This window comes from Corvus moneduloides, chromosome 5 (genome assembly GCF_009650955.1).
Source record: "Corvus moneduloides isolate bCorMon1 chromosome 5, bCorMon1.pri, whole genome shotgun sequence".
Lineage (NCBI taxonomy): Eukaryota > Metazoa > Chordata > Aves > Passeriformes > Corvidae > Corvus > Corvus moneduloides.
This window is the reverse complement of record NC_045480.1, coordinates 50,617,092-50,641,841: the sequence shown is the minus strand read 5'-3', so window position 1 is coordinate 50,641,841 and position 24,750 is coordinate 50,617,092. Positions and strand designations below refer to the sequence as shown.

The 24,750-nt window shown below is 36.0% G+C and overlaps 1 long non-coding RNA gene across 1 annotated transcript in view; it reads right to left on the bottom strand.

The window, feature by feature from the left end:
• The window catches only part of LOC116444266, a 29,017-nt gene extending 12,871 nt beyond the window's left edge, over positions 1-16,146 (bottom strand). Inside the window, exon 1 of the long non-coding RNA XR_004240258.1 lies at positions 16,049-16,146. This is a non-coding gene — a long non-coding RNA (uncharacterized LOC116444266). The remainder of the gene's footprint in view (positions 1-16,048) is intronic.
• Between the last annotated feature and the right edge of the window lie 8,604 nt (positions 16,147-24,750).

The following is a 24,750-nucleotide window of genomic DNA, read 5'->3' as shown; positions in this document are numbered from 1 at the left end:
AAGAAACTAGATCCCTGTTAGTTGCCATGAAAAATAGGAAGATGATTGCATTTTTGTTCAAAAGTGCCCTTTCTCCCCTAAATTTTCTATATCCTGCTGGACACATTTTACAAAAAGCTCAAATTTCCCCATGCAACTTCAAAAATGTCAACAGCTGGTGTTTCACAAGTAACAGACTTCTGCTTTAACGTGGGCACCATGTAAAAAATGTGGCTGAAATTGGTATACAGAAAAAAAGCACATTGGCTGAAGACTGACGGTTTCAAAAAACTCTCCAATACAAACCAGTTTAGAGTTCCATATTGCAATCTTATTTTCTGTGTTGATACTCTCTGTCCTTAACAATAGTAAAAATACATCAATATGAAGGCAAGAAGATACAGCAGGAAGGCTTTTACCTTTACAAATTACTTTTACAGATTACCTTTACAAGTGTCTATCCAATGTTTGATATTTTTCAGAATTATTGAAGTTTCCTTTTTTTCCTTGAAACTTCTCTTACGCTTTTGTGGACTTTGAGAACAGTCACTAAATAGGTGGAACAGGAAGCTGCCGCTCACAAACAAACATATAATGAAAACGGATGGCAAAATACAAGCTGGAAATAGACTCTCTGCATCTTATTTTTGTTGAACACTGATGGTATTACATTCTAGTCAGCAAGGATCTGCCCACATATCTTAAGGGACCATTGTTAAGGCCAGATGGAAAATAAATTTAAGAAACTCCCGCAGAACTGCAACAGTATTCAGGACCTTTGTTCAGATTAAACAGGAATTAAATTTATTTTCTGGAATTGCTTTTACTCATTTCTTGACACCAAAACCACTGACATTTTATGATATGCTGTTAGCTGTTGAGAAAGCAGGAGGATGATAGCTCTGAGGGATTCTGAAACCCAAACTGCTTGACCTGAACGGTTTATGGTGACCTATGGTCCTTCTTGTCTCCCACTTGCCCCAGAAAACAGGATGAATAACAAATACTGCTTCATAACTGCAGGGTTTGCAGGTGCCTACAAGGAAAGAACATAACAGCAGAGCTAAAATCTGAAAGCAAATAAATCCAGAAAAAGTCTGCAGTAAAACTACCTCAGAAGCATGGCTGGAAGATCACTATGGCAGCAGCATTTAAACAAATCAGGAATAATTGCATCTCATTTTTTCTATTTCTTTTGTTATTTCTGATAGCAGAATCACAAATGTTTAATATTATTTTAGCAAAACATGTTTTAAAAAGAATGCTTCAACCAATCTAGTGCATTTCACATCAGCAGTGTCAAAGGTAGTCCTTGGGTTGAGAAAGAATTGTGTAATTAAATAGTTCAGAGAGATGTAAAATATAATTAGAAATACAGGCATATATTTAGAGAAATAGGGATCTCTATGAGTTATATTTTTAATGTCTTTTATTTTGAAAGCCCAGGATATTTACTAGTCTGTGGATCTACTGTGAATCTACAGTGGTTTGCAGGGTATCACGTTATCCTCGTAGGAGGATTAACAGCAAAAACCTGAAGTCTCCATGGATCACAATCACACTTGTTTTACTGTAATGCCAACAGCAAATAAAGGTTCCATATTATGTGCTATTGTTCTTGAGAATGAATTGCTTTTTTTCCAAACTCTTCTGACCATCAATTTAAAATTGCTTTCAGGACTTCTGTAACTTTGCAAAAAACATAAAACATTTTGTTACCAATATGGTGAAAATATGTAATCTGAATTGTTCTTTTTTTAATCTGATGCATGCTGCTGGACTCTGCATTTTTAAATATTAATTTCAAATTGAAGGTATGTGATAGCTTTCCAAAATATAGGAACTGCTTCTCTAGGGTGTTTAATGTGTGCTATAATGCAAGCACATATCTATTTTTACTAATCTAAATTAAAAGGTAAGGAATTTTAGCACAAATGATCTTGTGTTTGCTAAAAACTGTTGAAAATTAATTTTAACCATTCTTAAAAGTAAATTATAGTTATCTGTCAACATATAAAGAAAATGTTGACTTCTGTCTAGATTATTTTATATTTATGTCTAACATAAAAGATTCAGAAACACAGCCCAGCATGGCTGGGCAAGAGAAACAACACACATCAAAATTCTCAGTGTGTCCTTTTTTACCTTGGTTTCCAAGGGTAGTAAAGCTGTGCTTGGTCTTTGAAACAGCTATGAAACCTTCTGCCAGACTTACAGTACGTATGGCACAGAAACAGCAGGACAAGCTACAACTCACTGGACGTGTACAGTGACTAAACTGACCAAATTTGAGTCAATTCGTATCCCACATACATTCCCATGTTTCCACCCTTACCTAATCCTGACTAATGTCAAAAGACTTGGGCACTGTACCTGAGCTGCACTGGCTAGATTATCTTTTTCAACTTCCTATGGCTACAGGAGAATTGTAATTTCAAATTCCAGCTCAGAATATTCTGTGATTCTGTAAAATTTCCTATGACTTTATTATCAATTCTCATAACCTACACAAATATCTGTCAATTTTTTTTCTTTTCATGGGCCACAGAGTGGGTATGACAGCATATGCTGTTTCTTCTTAGTCTTCTGTAGGTGCTAAATCTCTGTAGATTTCCCACAGCCTTCTGTAGGAGCTAGGTTTAAGACATACTTTGGCACACAGCATTTTTCATTGATTGTTAGAGCATAGTTTATTTCTGGTACGCATAAGATTATGTTATCTCAAGGCTTTTGAGATATTCAAGCCAGATGTGAAGGAGCAGTATAATTTGGAGATGCCAAAACAGGTTCTGTAAGCAGAATATTATTAGCTTATTCTTATTGGCATTAATTCTAAAATCTTGTTTCTAGTAGGTGGACTCCTACTTGAGTCATCTAAGGTCACCCCCAAGTAAAAGCAAACTACAATAAAACAGGTTGTTAACAGCACTTCTTCAAATTTCTTTCATTGCAAGAAGAAAGATATGATGCAGTATTTCGAATCTAAGTCTAAAGGACTCAGTGAAAGGCAAATACTATAGAGAATGCACAAAACCCTTGTTTAATTATTTCCATAATAGTATGGCAAATTAAATTAATTAAACAAAAGCAATGAGTTTACTGCTGGCAAAGTCAGATACCAGAAGGCCTGAAATATGTTAAATGGAAACAAAATATAATGGACCCAAATTCACATAATTGGTCATTTATTTGTTGCCAGTATACAATAACCCAAATATAATGAATTAAAAGCAAAAGATGACCACATAAGGCTTCACCAGATTATGAGAAGAGAATGAACATCTTAGATTATGAGCATGCCAAAATTAGAAAATATTGACTTTTTTGCAATACCAGAGTGCACAAGAAAGTTCTTGGCTTAATAGAATTTTCCTTCCCTATGATTACTTCATTGTCTGGGTTCACAGAGAAAATACTTCTAGTGCACAAGTATTTTACCATTTCTTTCTTATTCTTTCATTTTATTGCTTCTTGACTCTATTTTTATTAATGCTCTACTTTCTACTGTTCTTGTTGGCTGGGGCCTTCTCTCATGCAATGGTATGATCAAAGGCAATTCTATTCTATTTTGTGACGTGTATTCTCTATATATAAATAAAAGAATTTCACTAGACTAATGGGGGAAGTGATTCTGACTTAATAATTCTATTTATTTTTTAATTATAGATATATTAATGCGTTGTCTGTAGTACGGTCCACTGCTTCCTATTAAATCTAGCTCTATGTAGATAAACTATTAAACAAGCACTTTGTTTTAGTATTGAATGTAATGATGTTGCTACCATTTGCATCCCAGGTTGAGTACAAGTACTGGAACGTTCTTACTGCATTTGTAATCGGTTCTATATTAATATTTAGACTGATTAAGAGACCTTCTCTAGCCTACACTACTCAAATAGCTGCCTCCTCTTGTTACTGTACCTTGTGCCCTGCACAAACAAGTTCTTGCTTGTCTTATTCACAAAGGAAGTTTTTGCTAGAAAGCCATCTGTGAACTATATTGTAAATTCATATGTACTTACAGAGACAGGGACAGAATGAGAGAAATGGAAACCTGGAAGTAAGGCTATTGCTGATAAATCCATGCTGCACAAATAGGCTAAATTTCAATCATTTCAAATAATCTACCTCCTGCCCAGAAGCAGAACACCAGGATTCTACTTCTGCTGGGTCCCAAATGTAGATGTTGCACTACAGATGTAGTACTAACAGACTTCCACATGATCCTGTGCGTATACCAACAATATGTGACATGCTGACTACGAGCTGCCTAGGAATTTGCCCTGAGAACCACTGAAAAGACATTTCAGTTCCTTAAAAAAAAAAAAAAATTCTGTGTTTTGAGGGGTTTTTTGTTTGTGTGTTGTTGGGTCCTTTTTTTTTAATCTGGCAAATATTCCCAGCATCCTCTTATCAAACTCTAAAAGGATATTCTTTGTATATGGTGAGTCAAGGTGAGTCTCCCTATGGTACGCTTGATAGAAGTTACTTTGTATCTGAAATTATGACATCTTCTCTTAATCAATGTGATAAAACTAGAAAGCCACTACTACATTGTAAGAAAACTAGCACAAGGAGCAAAAGCCTATACAATCAGAAAAAAAAAGGGTCAGAGATATATGAATATGAATATCCACTCCTAAATGAAAATAGGACTCTAAAAGAATAGAGATTTTAAAATCATACTTAAGCAAGAAAAAATGTTTTGATTTATTCACTGAACTGGACAAGAACATTATGATTCTGAACTCTCTCCACAATCTCCATCAAAAAGAGAACATAAGTGTTTTTCGAAAAGTGTACAGCACCTCCCCACATTGAAAAGCTTGTTAAAATAAAAGGTACTAAAAAATTAATTACCAGTCATTATTTCTAAGGTCAATCAGTCAGCATTTTCCAAAGGGGGAAAGCACAGACTTTTTCAAAGTATTGCCTATTACATCATAATTACAGAATCACAGAATAGTTAGGGTTGGAAGGGACCTCTCTAGATATATTTTCTCTAAAGCAAAGGAAGCAATACTTACTTTTTGCCAATGTAAATGATAGTAGCAACTGATCATTGCATTTCCAAATAATAAAGCATAAAAGTCAAAATATGCAGCTTTGCCAGCCTGGGTAATTTGCCTCAGGGTAAGTAAAGTTGAAGAGTCTTCCTACAATGAGAGGTAGTCTGTTCAGAGCACAGGAAAAGATAAAGGAATACTCAGAGCAGTGCTGCTCAAGAGGAAACGTTTGATGATGTACCCTAGTCTTTTATAGATTTTTATCTTTTTTTTTTAATTCATGTGCTAGTTCTCATTTTTTTTTCTCTTTTCTTCATTGGTACTTATTTTGTTACATAATAGTATTCACTTTTGTCACATCTTTCCTGATCTCTACACCACCAGATCTGAAGATTTATGCTCTAGATCCCCAACAAAGTTCTTTTTCATGACTTACTATTTTATGACAGAAGAGTGGGTAAAAGTGGAATTCTCAGTGTTAATGATTATCATAAATTTTGCTGTACCGTAGTGATGTAAAAAAACATATTCAAGCCCCAAAATGGGCAGTGAAAAATCAGATAAAATTACAAAACACAGTGAAATAAAAAGACCTGAATGAGACAGAAGTTTCAGAAGGACAATCTCAGTGACAGGAAATCATTTTTCTCAGCTCTTTGAATATTGTTTCATCAAATCATTAAAGCCATATCCCAGTGATTGCATGGTTTAGATGTTTTTATTTTACCACCAAGTAAAGTTAGATGATAAACTATTGGATAAATTATTGGGACAGATCAGCAATATCTGCTGTATAAATGGAAATGATTATTTAATATAGCTAAAAAAAAATAATGGTTATCCTTACATGAACTGAGTATTTTCATATGCATATTTCAGATGAAGGTCACCTTAGTGTTAAGCTCTATGATTTTATTGCACTGTAAAACATTCTCTGTAAAATCATTTAATAAATCAAATTGAATAGTACCTATAAATAAGGCTGATAATTCCCAGAACAGTAAAATCAAAATGTTCCAAAAACAGAGTGATTTATTTTTCCTATCTTCCTATTGAAGCTATGGACCACAAATCTCTCAATACAGAAATTTTAGAAGGTGTGTATCTCTAATAAATTTTCATCTCATTAAATTTCATTTTCTATATTTTGTCTTCTCAACTATAGATCTTAGAATAACCTGAGAAGTGTGTGCTTTACAGTATTTTTATTGTATGTTCATCTGTTGAAAACTGCTTACTACTAACAAAATTTTTAAATACATATAGCTGTATAACCAAGCAAACCAGTATAGGCAAAGTCACTTTTTAATTTTGGTACTGAAATAGTATAATAGCCATTGCAAAAAATATTTTATGATAAAAGAGAAATTTCGCTTCTGTCTCTGAATAGTATTCAAATCCTGTTGCAATTCTTAAATAGGATTATCCTTCAGAGGGATTAAAATAAATGACATGTCATAATGACTGGTTAAACAATAAATTAAACAAGGCTTTGTATTATTGCACAGAAAGTTACTATCATCTAACATCATTATTATGATTGGAAGAAAGGCTTTTACAATGTCACATTATTTGAGAATGTGACAGGGTTAATGGCAGGTTCGGAGTTTCCATAAGAAATCAGACTCTTCAGACACCTTTGAGGCTTTCCCTGACCTGACCTTACTATATGGTTTATGGCTATATGGGATGCCTACTCTGTTACAAAAGCATTGTTTGTTCTATTATGTAATTAAGTAAATTACACAAAGTTCTACATGATTGTGAGAACACACCTTCATTTTCATGTAGCGGCATCATGCAGGCTCTATAATCACACCTCTCTGAGAACTATTCCATTGCTCATTTTCATTCCCTTACTCTTTGAAAAAAAAAAAAAAAATCCTAAATATTCTCCCAAGAATTACATTCGCTGTGCTCAGGAAACAGACTCAGTAGTTTCTGCTTAGAATAACATTTTTAGCTGCCAGTATTTTTTCTGGGTTTATGGTCAAGCTACAAAAAAAGATAATTTTAACAATTGATCTTTGTTTCACTTATGAAAACAGAAGTAGATATGAGTATTAAAATCCTTGCTACCACTTTTACCATGTGTACACATTTGGGTCTATAGCCATAGAAGCAAACACAGGTGCATGATACACTGTCACAATATGATGTGCATCAACAACAGAAAGTAACTTCTCTGGGTTCACTACTATGTGAAAAGATATAAAAAGGCATGAAAAGGATTCCTGATTACTTAACCCAGATATAGCAATCATATTTTACTTTCTGAACTACTGAATTTCTGGAAATCAACTGATGCTTAAAAATAAGCCACCACTCAGATACAAATAAACTGGGTTGTTTACTTTGCATATCATGTAGAAAGACTTCTTCAAGTCCTGCTATTCTGAAGATGCAGAAAAGACCACTCTGAAAACAGAGGCTTCAGCAGGTAACAATGCATCTACCTGTCTGGAGGGAAAAAACCCAAATTCTTCCTTTATGAACAAGGGTAGAAGAAACTGAGATATCTCATATTTCCCTCATTATCCTGTTCTCACCCTGCAGAATCTGCTGTTGTGCTGGAATAGCCTGAGACAAAGAGGTAGTAAAACACAGGAAAGGGGCAAGGACAATTCCCCTCTCCTTTTACTGTCTTTCCCTGAGGAAGCTGCTCATACAAAGCTTGCTATCATCATCCACTGCAGAAAAATGTTCTAAAAAACATTTTATTGGCTTTGACTGCTTTCAGTAGGAACATAGGTTTAGATTTACCCACTGATCTGAGCAACAAAAGCAGATCTTGGTCTCCAACTAAAGTCATAATTTAGGTAGAATTGGGGTCAGCAATTGTTTGAGTTAAATCTGCAGTGGAAATTCTGCTGCCTTTTGGTGTTTAAAAGAATCTAAGTACCAATAGCACACTACAGTCCTCTATCCGCAATGTTTAGCTTGTGACAAGAAGCAAACATCTCTAACTCTGTTTTATATCATTTTATCAGCACGATCCAGCAAACAAAACAAAAGAATATAGAAATTTGTTGAGTGTACAGTACAAAGTTCCCCTATGGGCAAAATACACAAAACTTGACAGAATTGTGAAAACGTGACCTTTTTTTTTCTTTTTAAAGTTAAAATTCATTTTCATCTAGAAAAGAAAATAATAGCTGAAAGAAAAATAAAAGCCTAAAACTATAAGTTCAGTCTACTCGTTGCTTACTCATCTGTTATACATGAATGAAATGAATGAAAATAAACTAAATTACTAAACAGTTATCAATCATATTTCCCACTCTCCATTTAGAAAAAGGTTTATAAAAGGCATAGAGGGTCAAACTTTCCTTCTCCTTCTAAAAATCACATATTTTGAAGCTCAATTAAGACAATGAATTGTCTTAGTTCACATGAGATGATAAAGTTTATTCTTTAAAGAGACTTAGCAAACCATTACAACGTAAGACTTTGCTGATTTTCAGCAGTTCAAAATAAAATTAAGTAGGACAAAAAATGCTCAAATTGCTTAATGTGAAGATCTGGATCTTTTTTCAATACATAGAAGAATTCCTCTAAAGCCAATATTCTCCTTATAGCATAATTTTATGTTCCCATTAAATACTCATCATAAATCCACCCTGAAACATTAGTATACACCTTTGGACTGTAGAAATGCTTGGGTTTTATCTGGAAAGGTTTTGAGAGTGCACAGATGGCTATTACAGATTACTAAAATGGGACTGCGCAATAACAGTGCCAGCTGTGTAACAACCGGTCCATCTCTAAAAGAGATTACAAATTCAAGGTGGTAATCCTTTCAGTAAAGGTCTGAGAGCTGCTTCAGAGGAACTGAGGCTCCACATTGGGAGGACAGAATTATTTTACAAAAAGGACAGAATGCTTCTAGCATATTTGCCATTAAAACTGTGCAGGTGGTTTAGGGAAATGAAAGAGCTCAAACACTCTTTTATATTACAACAATTATACCACTCAACACTCAGCTCTGTTTTATTTTAATCTTTCTAATCTGACCATAAAAAATTAATTCCAGAGAGGTTAGATCAGTGGAGAGAGTCACTAGAGGGGCAGGCTGATTTCTAGACCATTAATCCTAGCCGAGGTCCACAGTGCTTGGAAACTATCTCTTGAGGAATATCTGCCGGTTTATTTGAAAATATATGATGTCTTTGTGTACCATTGAAGTAGTGGGGGAAAAAACCACAAAAATTAAAAAGAACTGCATTCAGAAGACAGCCCTGAATACTTAAATTTTGACACCAATTTTTTATTTCAAGAGGCAACAATTCCCCACAAAATTTTTCTTCTCCTTCATTTTCTTTCCAATTGCTTTTGTTCTGCCCCACTGACAAATTTAGCAATTTGAGATCCATATTTCACTAAATTCTTTTTTGATAACTGCTGAAACAGTTATTATATATGTTTGGTACCCTAAGGTTCAGTGAAATAGGGATTGACAGTAATAAGTATCTTGCAGAGCAGGTATTTTGATATCAGCCATAATTAATTATAGTAAAACTTTAAATAATTCTATCACTGTTATGAATATAGAACCATCCTCACAAAGGTGTCAATAATGTCACATAAGACTTCAAAAAGAAAAAATTAATATTATAGCAGGTACTGCTTTCTGGTGTCTCAGCTGAAACACTGAAGAGCGAATAAACTATACAGTCACTTTTTTGTCCTGCATTCAGATTTAAGCAAAACTCTTACTCCATACTGAAGCAATATAGTAGTCACTATACTTTCCATGTTTATACTTAAATAAATACATGAATGAAGCAAATCTCCTTCCAATTTTTTTGGCTTTTTTTCCTGTATCATGAAGAACCGGATCTAATCCTTACTTAATAAAAGAACCTGATTCTGGGAAAGTATCAATACTAACAACAAAAAAAACTGGTTAAGGACCTGGTTTTCACAAGGAGCTTAATCAGTTGGGGATTTAAAATTCTAGTGTGTGCTTGAAAATCTTAAGTAAAATTTGCCCTTCCAGAATTTAAAGAGAGGTTTTCATGAGATTTGAATTGAATCAACAAAAATAACTGGGTTAGGTTTGCAGCATGGCAATATGATTCTATCCTTTCAGAGGCTGCAATTTATAAATGTATGTATAAAGGTAGAAGACAAAAACTAGTTAAAAATATCTTCATCAGATCATACATAAAATACACAGCTCGAGGGGATAGAAAATGTTCTTATGGCTGGCTAAGCAGGAGAATAGTTTTGACTACCGTCATCTCCTTGTAGTAACAGAGATGGTACTGAGCATAAAAGCTTTCAATAGTTCCTGCAGCAATGTCAGCTGGAGTTCAAGCAGTACCAAAGACTGCTGGAGTGTCCTTTACAAGGCAAAGTTACTGTCCTGTTAATGACCTGTTTTGTTTTCCTGATAATGTCATTTGTCCTGGTTTATGCCTGACTTATACCACTATTAAGGAATAAAATCATAGGTATTTGCAATGATATAACATTTTAATATTAGTCTTTTTGCAAAAGTTCATGTATTTTTTCAGTGGAGGAGGCCATTATTTAGTGCTTCTATTCGGGTAGACCCAGGCTTCTGAGCTGAGCTTTTTTCTGTTCAAATTTAATGGCTCTTTTATAGACAATTGTACCATAAATAGTTTCAACTATTCTATCTGGGCTTTTTTTCTATTAAGAATTATTGTTGTGCCTCTGGCTTAGGAACTTTACTTGCTAATTCTCCAGTTTTCTTACATCAGCAGTTTTAGGACTCCCCTTCCTGGAAGGCTCCTAATATTTTATGGGGTGACATTTCTAATGTTCCAACCTTCATCTGAGAGGTGACTCCTTTCTTAGTCTGAGGTGGATTGTCCAAGTAGGGCAATAACATGAAGATCACTTTAAAAAAAAATAAAATTAAGTACACTCATTTATTTCCCTCTAAGCATGCAAGAGGGAGAGTTATCAGAGCTGAAATTATAAATACTTTTTTGGAAGTTGCATTGGATTTATACCATTAGAAATGGCTTTTTGTTTTCATGCAGGTGCAAACCAGCCATTTTGGGTAACTATGTCATGGGTTAGCAAGCATAGTCCTGGAAGAGATGTTCTTGCAAAGGGGTGCTTACAGCTTCCTCTATGACCTGACAGAGCCTATCAGCTGGCCAGTTTGAATATGGACAATTCTCTAAGCCACTTAAAATTGTGACTGCCTCTGTGATTCACACTTAAGAATAGGAAACCCTGAGGCAGAAGCTCTCTCTCGTTTCCGGTGCTGGGACAGGTGGCTGCGGGCCCCGTGCGGGGGCCAGCGGGCCCGGCCCAGGCCCTGCTCAGGCCAGGCCAGGCCAGGCCATCCTGGAGTCGATGGACCCTGCTCCACCCGCGGAACCCCCGCACAGCCCTGCTGTGGGCAGACGAGCGGCCCCCCTTCTCCAGTTCGGCCAAGATTCAGCTAAAGCTGCCCACAGCTGTCTGGCAGAGGTCATGTGACCAACAGCGATAAGCAACATTCCAGCTGCAAGGCCGAGGTGAGATTAACCCTTTTATTGCTGTGAAGAGCTGAAAACCTGAGGGAAGAGAAAGAGGAGATGCTTAAAGCTGAAAGTCTGTTGTGAAGCTATGATATATCAGAGTATCCTGTTGTAATTTCTGAAGGCATGGGGGGTGGAGTGTTCAACTCGTGAGCAAAAGCACCTGCGCCGAGATAGGCAGATGCTGACGCAGCTGTAATTTCATGAGAAGTTTGGACAGGGAGAGATGGAAGCGATGAGGACTTTTGCTCCAAATGGGAAAGGAGAAAACCTCAGCTCCTAGAGATGCTCCCAGAGATAGTCCTAACGATGAAGATGAGGAAGACCCTTTGCTCCCAGGGAAGGAGAAGGGCCTCTGTTCTTAGAGATGAAATGCTCCCAGAGATGGGTGAAGAGAACTTTTGTTTCTGAACAGCTCAACCTTAAAATTGTACCCCAAAAAACTTCAAGAGTGGACCCTCAAAAGCAGTTGCAAAAGAAGCTGCAAGTTGGGGGAAGGGACTCACATGCGAGCAGAGAGACCTCTTCCTAAATGGACTGAACAGAGTTATTTGGAAGTGGGCGGCTGTCTCGTTGTGATAATATGTTCATTGCATGGGCAAGAAGAGACTCCTCTTCCGAAATGGACTGAACAAGGTTATTATGGAAGTGGTAAACAGACTGAACATCTCAAGGGCTGTCTTTTTACAATGTCACTTGGAGAAGGGAGAAAGGTGGGGGGAGGATAAGTGTTCTGAAGGTGTGGTATAATTTTTTTTTCTTCTTTTAGGTCTGTTAATAAACTTCTTTATATTCTCTCAAGTTTGGTGCCTGCTTTGCATTTCTCCTAATTCTTATCTCACAGAAGGTAAACAGTAATGAGTATTTTGGACCAAACCACTACTCTCTAATATTCTTTAAAAGTGTTTCATTCACTAAACATAATGAAAGAAAAACCTCAACAAAACTACTTGGAAACCACCATATAGTACATTCTCTAGCTAAGACAACTAGATAGATGGTAGGAAAGATAGATAGTAGCCAGATATATAATTTAAAGTTGGCCAGGGCACACGAAAGGAAAAATGGCTCTTGCAACACTTTTTGTAGCCTAAGAGGTTGACGAACACTGGATATCCCAACAGAAAATCCACCTAAAAACAGAGCCTTATGAGCAACAGTATTTTCTGTCTACTAGCTTAGTTCCTTTCCTCCCCATTTTCTTAAGCAGGTAAAGGTTGGAAAATGAATAACTTTTGGTAGACATTGAAGGTAATGCTTGCAGGAAGAAACAGGGTAGGAGACAGAATCATTTATATTGGTGCTGTGGAAATAATAAAATGGCACATATTTAGAAAAAATTAAGCTGTTTATTTGAGGGGACTATTTTTTTGAGGTTTCTTCTCAGAAAATATATTCACTAACCTGTTTACATTTGGCTAGCCCACCTTGCATGTTTTCCTTCATCTAAATTGTGACATTTAATTGTTTGACCAAGCACAACATTTTTAGTGTATTTCATCCCACTCTTCTAGCAAGGATTTCTGAGTGAGGCTGGCTGCTATCTTCTGCAGTTTCATGCATTTATATATGTAGATTTATATACACATATTTCAAACATGGTATAAATTCCACTTCTCTTTTATCCGCTAAAGACAATTAAGAGCTGTGAGATTAGAATGGCACTCCTTCACTTTATGTCAGAATTGAAAGGGAATTTTCTGCAAAAACTTCTGTCTTTTTTAATGCACATTTCAAATACAACTGAACAAAAAATCAAACCCAAAGATGCAAAATGTATTAAGTTTCCTACTTTCTTATTACAAAGAATATAGTGAAAATAGAATGTCTATTTATAGGACAGAGACAACACATAAGAGTTCAAGTAAAGAGGTGCTCTATTATAGCTTGCACAACATTCTCATAAGAAGTAATGGGTACTATTCTCATTTAGACATTACCAAAAACACTTCTCTCATCTCCCCTTGGGAATAATGATACTTTATTTTGCTATTGGTACTTTAAGTTTTTGTATTGATATATATGTAGGGCTTTTAAGATTATAAACATGTCTAATACCTTATGTACCAAGTTACAGACCTCACCTTAATAGTCTCAGCTGGGCATAATGTGGATCCAAAACACTACCAGGAGCTGAAAGCAGAAATAGTATTCTAGGAAAACAGCCAATAAAAAATTTTTTCACATTCATGTTTTCCTTGTAGCAGTAGTTAACATTTTTGAGCTGAACAAGACTGCCACATATTTCAATTAATTTAGAGCTTTGGCCAACCTTCCCAAAGTGCTGCTATTCCAAATTTTTCAGAATGACTGCAAAAGCCCTCAAAAATTTCACTAACAGCAGTGAGAAAAAGTCTTCCAATTGTATTCTTATTCTATTATCGTAGGTAACGCATTTACAGAGCAACACCAGTGGAAGAAAAGGAAATATGCTATTTTCTGTGACAAGTTTGACAATACCTGGAAGTGCACAGGTAATGCTAAAAGCAATGACCTAAGCATAACATCCTGCAATAAAGAGCATCTTTGTTATTGCCTTGAACTACAAGTTGCTTCAGCTGAACCAGTACTTTTCTTCTGACTTCCAGTTCTAGTTATAAAAAGTCATAAAAGGGACGCCTCGGTGATATTTTCACATCTACACAAAACATGCACACACACATTAATAAAGGTAAGATTTCCCAGGGTCTAGCGGGTTATTGAAAGGGAATTTCTTTAGCCCAGGCCTGATGAAGGGAAAATACAAGATTACAGCACGTGTGGTGTCCTGCAAGAGAGTTCAGGGGGCATCTTATTTAGCAGCGTGCACCTGCTGCAGCACAATACTGAGTTCAAATTCATCTGTCTTCTCAGCAAGGAAAATTAGGCAAGACAGAACCTCATGCTGTCAGAAATCTAATACTTTAAACTAAACTACCAGAGATACCTCTGCTAGATACAGGACAGTGTACTCCACCTATCTGGAAGCACAAGAAACCTCCTCCATCAATACCATCTGCAAAGGTGTCATCGCCAGTACTTGTGGCACGGCACTGCATCTGAGAAGTCATACCTGTCTTTCTCTTCTGCCATATCTTCCACCAACAGTATCTGTGTAGATCACAATGGTCTACTTGACTTCTTTGAAAGCCCTTTCTTTACCCTAGTTTAATTTGTTGCATCACAGAAGACCGTGTCTTTCTGACATAGGAATAAGGGAAGCCAAGATCCAAGCAGTTTATATATTTAGGACTATACAAACCACTGTTTCTGTTTCATAAGTGGCTAGGATGTTTTCATAAATAGCTCATAAATCATAGAATCATTGAATGGCTTGGGCTGGAAGAGACCTTAAAGATCATCTATTTCCTACGCCTTTGCTATGCACAGGGACATCTTTCACTCAACCAGGTTGCTCAGGGCCCCATCCAGCCTGGCCATGAACATTTTCATATCTTCTCTGAGCAAACTCTTCCAGAACCTTACCACCCTCACAGTAAAGAATTTCTTCCTGATATCTAATCTAAACCTCTTATTTTTCAGTTTAAAGCCATTCCCCCTTGTCCTGTCACTACAGGCCCTTGTAAATTGTCTCCATCTTTCTTGTACACTCCCTTCAGGTACTGGAAGACCGCAATTAGGTCACCCTGAAGCCTTCTTTTTTCCAAGCTGAACAATCTAAATTGCCTTAACCTTTCCTCATAGGAGAGGTACTTCGTCCCTCTAATAATCTTGTTGGCCTTCCTCTGGACTCGTTCCAACAGGTGGTGTCCTTCCTATGCTGGGGATCCCAGAGCTGGATGCAGTATCCAGGTGGGGTCTCACCAGAGAGGAGCAGAGCAAAACAGAATCACCTCCTAAATGTTAAGTAGACATTCATTTTAACATACACCTTTCTTGTCAGTTTTATTGTGAAAGACAGAACAGAACAATCAAAGACATTATTTCCTAACAAGTCTTTTCTCATATGTTGGTCTCCTCTCCCCTTGGTCTCTGACAGCTCATTCAGATTAGTAATTATTGGTAGGTAATAGCATTTAGGAGAAGCTCACAGTTGCACCACTGACTTAATGGCAGATTTTCTCCCTGTGAGATTCCTGAGCATATGCCCTCCTCGGTTTAGGATTTGGCTTCTCTTGGCAATGTGAAAAGGTACAGATGGTTTAGATTGTAGCAGCCTTCTCTGAAGGATGAACTATTACTATTAATGATGATATTAGAGTCTCATACTGTTTCCTCTACCACGGTAGAGCTGTAAAAGTCAATTAGAAAAGTTTGGTTACATAAATTATTTTCTCATTTTCCATCCCTCCAGAACTCAACTGGTCAAGGAGGATGGCAGCTCAAATGAGTCTTTTCTTCCAAACCTTTACTAAATGTGCAGTCTTTGCTTACTAGATAGGAAGCTTTAGATGTAAGACCACACTGCAAACTACAGCCATAGAGAATGATCACTTGTTCTTTTTGAATCATTCAAAATTCATGGTGAACACATGTATTTAGACATTGCATTTATAAGCCTTTCAGATTTACAAAATCATTTTTTTCTGCTTTATGATGCATATAAATATAAATTCTCACCTGCAGAGTGAGAGCACAGTCAGAAAACTGAAGGGGATTGCAAGCAAGGGTTCAAGGTAAAATTTCCTTTTCCACTGAGCACTCCACAACAGACAACACTCAGGTTGCAAGTGAGAGAAGCATGGAAGATTATTTTAAGAAGCTTGTAATACTATTGAACTACTGTGCTTTAAAACTAACAGTCCCATGTGCATACAAAGATATTCTTGAATCTATTCTTCAAAGCAAACAAAACTGTTTGTAAAGGTACAAGTTTTATATTTAATAATAAATAATAAAAACATGTAACTTCCAAATTTTAGTTAAGTGAAATATTTGATACCTAGTAGAGCATGTATCAAAATTTTTAGTTTAATAACCAGTTTTCCTGTAGCAAGGAAATATAGCAATGTATACAAATATGTTGCTGCACCTAACCAAAACAAGTTTTGATATGAAAGAGTTCACTAAGAGTGTGGGCACAGAAAAGTTGCAAATATTTTTCCCACCTGTATTATTTTATTCTACAATATCAGCTGCTAAACATTTATTTCAGTGGTGAGGCACATCACACTAAAAACTTAAGCTATACATCTAAGTTTCTGGCCTAGTTATTAGGTTTTCCATTTTCTAAGGTTATAAATAACTGCAAATGTAGTGACTTCTACCATCTTCTTTGATTTACTTCACTTCTACACTAGTGACTGCCAGCTCTTGGACTAGTTCTAGCCATTAGATGACAAAAAAACCCATATGCTAGATTTATCTCTTCTATCCTTTCTCCTATAATCTATTTTTTCCACAAAATTCAACTTTTAGCTTATGACATTTCCTTCATTTTAATGAAAATAGCAGGCCTAGTTACTACCTCCAGCTTATGAGAGAGATCATGTGGCTTTAAAGAGTTTGCATGAAAACAGGACCTCAATCAAAATATTGCTTGCAATTACACCACTGCAAACTGCTTCCCAGCTCTTGTGAGCTGAATTGGAGGAAACACCTTGCCCCTCTTGCCATGCATCTTTTATGACATTGGCTGCACATCAGTAACCAAAAATATCTCACTGCTCTTTAAACAACTAACATATGGTTGTTACAATGCACACATCCAGAAAACAAGGATAGCACAGATTTCACTCAATTTGATTCAGTGAAGCTCTGCAAAATAAACATTATATCTGTGGGGGTTTTGTACTTCCACTGCACATTTGCTAGTGTTGACTCAATTTACAAAGAGGAAACAAGATACGTAACAGCATGAAAGGAGAAAGGTACACTTACCATGTTACAGGAAAGAACTTAATTTATTATGCTAATTCTTTTTATTTAAGGAAAAGTATTTGAATCTAGATGTGATCATTTCTCCTGAATCAGCTAGTAAAAAACTGACACCCAAAGTGTTTGTCTGACAAACATGTCTGTTTTCAGGGAGGCTGTGATTCTGAGGCAGTCTAAAAAGTTCTACATTCTTCTAATCCATGTAACCAACAGCAGAAGTACACCCCTGTATATAATCTAGGAATTACATTTTTCTAAGATGGGTCTTAGATATGCATAACCTTTATAAGTATCTGTCTTTTTGCGAAGCAAAAATTGCTGACTTTTCCTCCTTTAGTACGTCAGGATGACTATTGCAGTAAAACCCAGGTGCTATAGATGGCAATTCCTTTGCAAATTCAATTCCTCTCAGACTTTACTGGCCTTCACCAATTCCTACATGGTCTTGATTTCCTCCTTGTTCTTGCTGAATCAATTTCACTTTGTTTTACAAATATATTTCTGATCCTTTCCCAGCCAAGTTCTTCCTGTTAAGACTACTTTCCATGCTGAATGGATTCTATCCTGATAGGCTAGGAACAACCTAAGCTAAATTTCACAGAAGCATACAACAGCAGCGTTTGGCTCACAGATTGTCTCAGCCTATAGTCTTGCCATGACAGCTGCTCCCATGATAAATGATAGGAGCTTACAAACAAGGCAGAGTTGCAAAGGACAGTGAATTTCAAAGAACCATTTGCTAAAGTGTTTGCAGAAAGAGTGGCTATTTACAATGTCTAGGGTAGCATTTACAGTGCAAAAATGGATATGAGATCCTTTAGCATTCCCTAGCCATACTGATGTTCTCATCTATTTTCACTTGTCTCCCCTTTTCTAGCTTCTTCTCATTCCTCCCCACACACATACACAAGCACACATAAAACCCTCTTTTGCTCAGAAATATTTTCCTAGGAAGTTTCACAGGGACAGATTCTGGAAAAATATGCAAGATAAAGAAGTAAATTACAGGAATAAGTAGAGTGCTTCTTAATTGTTTGTGGCACTGGTGCTGGATTCCAATGAAATTTCTACTGCTTTCTAACTAAAATGCCATTTAGTATATAAGTGTAATAAAAAATCTTCTGACATAGAATCTAATCTAATTCCCCTAAATACAGGTTTTAACCCTTGTACTGCCTATATTTTGACGAAGACTGTGCATAGTCTTAATAACTGGATGATAATAAAATAAAAATTTCTAAATTGTCAGGTGGTTTAGACATATCTAACTTCAACATAAAAAATTACATCTGTACCTGAACTCCCTACAATCCAAAGAAATATTTTAAAAGAAATCACAGCAACACTGATCAGTAGTTAAAACACTAGAACAGACTTGAGAGTTTGAAAAACTTGATTTCCTTTACTATGCAAAAGAAAATATTACTTCTGCCTGAGAAATACAGAGTGGTCACATAACCTGAGGACTCAACAGGTCTGCAAAACCTTCTTCCTTAAGGAAACACCTGTTAGGATTTAATCGTGCATTTATCTCAGAGTAAGCCAATGAAGTATTATTTCCAGACGGAAAGAGATTCTTAAAATGTAATCAGACACAGGATTTCATTCTGTTTAATTATGTGAGCAGTCAGTCAAAGTGAATGATATAGAACAAATAAAAACAATCCTTGCATTTAAACACCTCGCAAAGGGGAAAAAAAAAATATCCCAAAGTCAACCAAAATTGTCCTAACAAGAAAAAATATTTAAGTGTAATTCTATAAGTCATTACCTTCCATACTTGAGTAACATATTGATTCTCCTTTCCAAGTCTTCCATTTTCTAGGCACTGAAACAGAAACTAACAGAAATTGACTCATTGACAGGATGAATATTCACATATTCTAATCTCAACAATCTATCTTAGGCTGAAGCTAACATAATAGTCTCCTTAGAGCTAGACTGCAAACCCTTGAGAAAAGAAGGTATTGCTTTGTGCAATTCAGACCAAAAAAAAGGAATCTCCTATCCTGAACATTTGGAGAAGTAAAGAAAAAGGCCCAGTGGTACAGGAAGGATAGGGAGAGCTGCCTAACTTAAACAACCACATTGATGATTTGAATATACCCCATCATTTTCTTTCTTTGCAGCTTTTTACAAAACCAAATGCTTTTGTCAGCATATCTATGACATCAAAGACCAAACCAAGAAAAACAGCTATTGATCACTGACAGTTAGAAGTGTGGCACAGCCGTACTTAGAGATACGTGGAATTTTCTTGAATACAATACCTTTTTCCATTGCAAAATTAAAAGGAAGAAAAAGTAGAATGTTCTGTGGAAGACTTTCTTCTTAGACCAAGCTCTCTACATACATCATTTCAAATCAAAGCAAGAACTGCTCAGATTCATGCATCTGCACTGAAGCAGGTGAGTATGGACTTGGTTGATTCTGGCATATTCCAGGTAAGTAGAGCTACTCTTTGAATCTATGGATACCTAATTACCTATAGAAAATAAAGAATAGATTAAAAGCAACTCATCCCAGTACATTCAGTTGCATGGTATGAAGGATATTCATCTAAGATGCAGATTAATCATACAAATCAAATCTTGACTCTGAGCCCAGCAGAAACTTTAATTAAAGAAGCATCTGGATTTCCAGGTACAGCTAAAAGTATAATTCATGCACATAATAAGTACTATAAACTGCTTCCACTGTCAAACATATCTCAAAGTATTAAGAAGGAAATGAGATATCACCCGATCATGCATTGTTAAAGGCAGGAAAAAAAGTCTGCCAAAACACAGGACTCCTAAGACAGATTCCTTGCATAAGCTGGAAGGAAACCAGGTTACTTGCTTCCAGTATAGACAATCTAGTTAACTTTCAAGAGCTGTGGCACTGAGAAAAATACTTCTCCCTGTAATGGTTTAAACCCAGCTGGAGATGAAACACACACAGCCACTCACTCAAGACCTACTCTCTTTCCCACATTCTGGTGGAATGGGGAGGAGAATCGAAGTAAAACTTGTCTGTTGAGATAAGAACAGATAAATAATTGAAAATAAGGCAAAATACAATAATAATGGTAAAGAATAATAATAATGATAATAAAAAGAATAAAAGAAATCCAAATGATGCACAATGTAATTGCTTACCACCCTCTGACTGATGCTAGACCCCCCCTTCCTGAATCCAGAGTGGCTGCTCCTTCCGGGCAGCTCTCCTGGTTTCTACAGCAGATATGACATGCCGTGGTGTGCAGTATCCTGTTGTTGAGTTCAGGTAATCTGTCCCAGCAAAGCATCCTCCCAGAGGTTTTTTCAGGGGTTTTGGGTTTTTTTATTGGTTGATTTCATGGGCTTTCTTGAGGTTTTTTGGTTTTTTGTGTGCCTCCTCACTGGCAGAGCATTAGACAAGGAAAAAATTCCTTGATTTAGGATAAACACGGTTTAGCAAAAAAAGCAAACCACTGTGTTATCAACATGATTCTCATTCTGAATCCAAAGCACAGCACTGCAACAACTACCAAGAAGAAACTAACTCTACCTTAATTGAAAGCAGATCACTCCTTTTTCAGCATTACAGGCTGTCTGTACAAAAAAAGAAGCCAAAAAATTGTACAGACGGTACAGATGGTTTCACCTTGCACTTGAATAGAGTACACGATCAAAGGGAAAAGATTAATCTGTGGAGAGTTTTGTGTGCTCTCAGTTGCTGGTGTTGTTTGCCATACACAGAGAACTTCTACAGTGATCAGCAATGAAACTTTTTTCTGTACCTTCTTTGAAAGGGCCTGTACCTTGGTCCTTTCAAATCATAGAGAAACCTGCTGGGTTCTCATCCCCAGAAATAATCAAATTTGAGCCACAGTTCCCCCACTGTGCTTTATCTGCAATTTTAAGTTGGCCCTATATCAACTTTGCACATCATCTCATGTGGTCTCATTAGGACTTTAGACAGTCTTGAGACTTAGATTTGTTTACTGACCATATTCAGCTCCAGACTACAAATCACCTCTGAAAATGCCAAGCTCTTCTCTCCACAATGCATATACCCAAGCAAAAATCACTTACAGATTCATCAAGCTGATACAAGAATTCTTAAATTTAAGAATTTTTTAAAAAATTAAAATTACAACACTGATTGTTCTTTGACTTACAGAGCTGTAAAGAGAAAATAACTCTTTTTAGTCAATTATGCTACAAAATTATAAACTGACCTAAGAGAACAGAAAGTAAAAAAAGCACCCACATGTTCTCTCCTACGTATGTTAATAAATGACTGGCAAATGCCAAATCCTTATATAGGGTTTAAGGCAAATGACTCTTTTATTACCAATTACAAAGTGTTATCCAAGACTGCTCACATGCTAGCCCAAAGGAGAGACTTATCAGTTTTTTATGGCTTTATTACAGTGAAGAAAAGTACTAAAATTATTATCTCCTCACAGATGATCATGTTACATCCAACTCTCCCAGGCATGCATTAATACTGGGGTAAAAACCATATATAAGCTTCTTGATAATTTCCTGATATCAAAATTCCTGCTAGAACAGCCAGACAAGGACAACGGGATGCTCTAAGGTCCTCATAATTTCACATTCATCTTTCCTGGTTCTCTCTAGAATTTGTAGATGTACCAGCATTTTCAGATACACAGTAGCACTGTGCATCTAATTCCAGGCACTGACACAAACATGATGGAGGCTTTTGTCAAATCCTTTTTTCCCTATGAAATGAACAAAAGTAATAGAAGTTTAGAAAGTATCTGACATCTATGCACATGAAGAGATTTTTTTTTTTTTGTGATTTCTTATTTGTATTTCTTTCACATATAGTGCTGTAGAAACTGAAGACAACTTCCAAAAAAAATAGAAGAGGAAAAGGACAGTATTCACACTTTAAAAATATTAGCAAGCAAGCAAAAGTCCCAATTAAGCACATTCATTTTAAAAATTTTTCCTTTTTTTACAAAGAATTAGACTAATTTTCAAGAACTCCTTTCATAATAAATAGGTACCTTTTTGTTCCTTATTTTAGTCACAGAAATCTGATCTAAATCTATATTTTGGCTCATTTTGATCTATATTTGCAGAGTAATTAGTGATTTGTGGTGCTCTGAAGGGGCTTGCTCAGAAACTGCAGGTTATCAAGCAGTTTCATCTGAAAAAAAAATGTTCTTCCAAGACTAACATGCAAAACTGGGAACTCAGACTTGTGGTCATTTCTGATGGAAAAACATGAGTGAAGACCAAAGGAGCAAATTTGTTTCTCCTTTAGAAAATGAAAAAATCTTTTTACCTTGTTAGGGAGCACATAGAATTATTTACCTCATTATCTTTCTACCAATAAAAACAAGAAAACCATCTTTGTAAGCCTTGCAAATATGAAAGGGAAATGTAAATGGTTGCTACAGAGGAGCTGAACACCCATACAAAGCTGGTGTGATTCTAATCCCTAGGAGGGCTTTGATACTATGTCACTTGTACAAAAATCAGCAACCTCTTCCAACACAGCTATCCTGGAGGGAAGAAAAAATCTTAAATGCTTAAATGAGAAGTCTTTAAAAAGCATAAAAAATCACAGCATGCATACGATTTGCAAATCCAATTGTTTTCACACCTCTTAAAAACAAAACTCTGCAGTATCCAGACTGGTGAAATGAAAGCAAAGCAAACAGCAAATGCAGAGGTCAAGAGGGTAATGACTTAATTTGAACTATTTGGTGAACAGATCAATAAGTCAGTGAATCAATATTGGGGGGCTTTTTAATTATAAATTACATCCAAGCTGAATAACAAAACGAAAAGTGACATAAGAATTAAAAACTATGTCAGAGCTGACACAGTCAGGAAAGCAAAAACACAGACCAAAACTGTTTGAACTTTCAAAAAAATATGACAAGTTATATATTATTACGAGCATTAATGATCCATCCATTACCACTCAGCAGGGTCTGTAAATCTTTATTTGACCTACTGAAACAATAATGACTTAAGACATTCATAGCTTTTACTGTTGCTCTTATCTAGTATGGAATGGGAACAAATATAAACTTTGCTCGTGAAAGGAAGTATAGAAGGCAAGGAAATTATATGAATTGTCCCAGATTTTGTGCAACTGGAAGCAGGGTCAGTGTTCCCATTTTTATTATTTCTTAATATTTTCCAGCTGAGTTAATGAAGATAAAATATTAGGATCAATAAAGCTTACAACAGAGTTCATAAAGAAGAAATTTGCTCTCAAGAAACATGAAGTATGCAGAAATGGATGGCAACATTCCACACCCTTGCAGGACATGAAGACCACAGAGGATGGAGGTGACATGTGAAATGAAAATGTATTCTGAAAAAATGATAGAGAACAGCACTGCAGCCCACTCACACATACTTGTACCTTCTGGGGAAAAAGGAAGGAAACATGAAACTGAGAACTAGATAGAGCAATGCAGAAAGGACAAATTCAATTAACCTCTGCCAGAGAAGGCATATTTTCCCTGTTCCTTCATTATCAGTTATATCACTTTCAGTGTATATTGTCAGGACTTCAGCATAGGAGATTTTGGTAGGCAAAAGGCAACTCTTGCATTGTATTACCTTGTCATCCCCAAAGCAGAAAGCCAACAGAGTTTGCAATGATGGCAGGAATAGAAGCAAACAATATGATGCAGAGTCTTGACCTGTAAAACAATTAAACATTTTTCTTCACTTCATATTTAACTCCTGACATATATTTCATATTGCTCTGTCATGCAACAGAAAAGTGTAACCAGATTTCACTATATCTGGAGTATGGTCAAATGGAAGCAAAGTGTAGATGTGAAAATTACATTCACCAGCCAAAATAAAGCAACAGAAGTATTACAGATAAATCATCTTCATCAGCTGGAGGTTTGTTTCTTCCTCTGTGATGAGTAATTACAAAGTCTAACACAGTAACAGGCACCCTTAATCTCTGAAAATGTGTCAACACAGTTAAAATATAAGCACAGTCAAAAACATTTTCTGAGCACATTAAATTCATTAAATTCATTGTATTTTATTAGATGTAAAGTCAGTGTATCAATCTATGAACCATGGTCAAAAGAATGAATTCTTTTTGCATTCATGCAAGATTTGGTTTCATGCTGAGGTGTAATAATAGGGATTATAAAAAATTTTGAGGTCCAGAAATTATGTTTATAAAGAAAATCAAGTGTCAGGCTTAGAGACTGTTCCAAGTTCTCTTATTCAGTTCACTATCCTTCAAATTATATATGGATTACATCCTATGAGATATCATAGGACCTGGCTATACTATTTAAATTTTAAATAAAATTTTAAAAGGACAAACAAACAAACAAAACAAACCCAAATAAAACAAACCAACACTACTGTGAAATCGCTGCCAGAACTGTAACTGGAGGCAAATGCCCCTGCTCTGGAAGTACAGCACCATTTCAGTGCATGGCACCAGCAGCA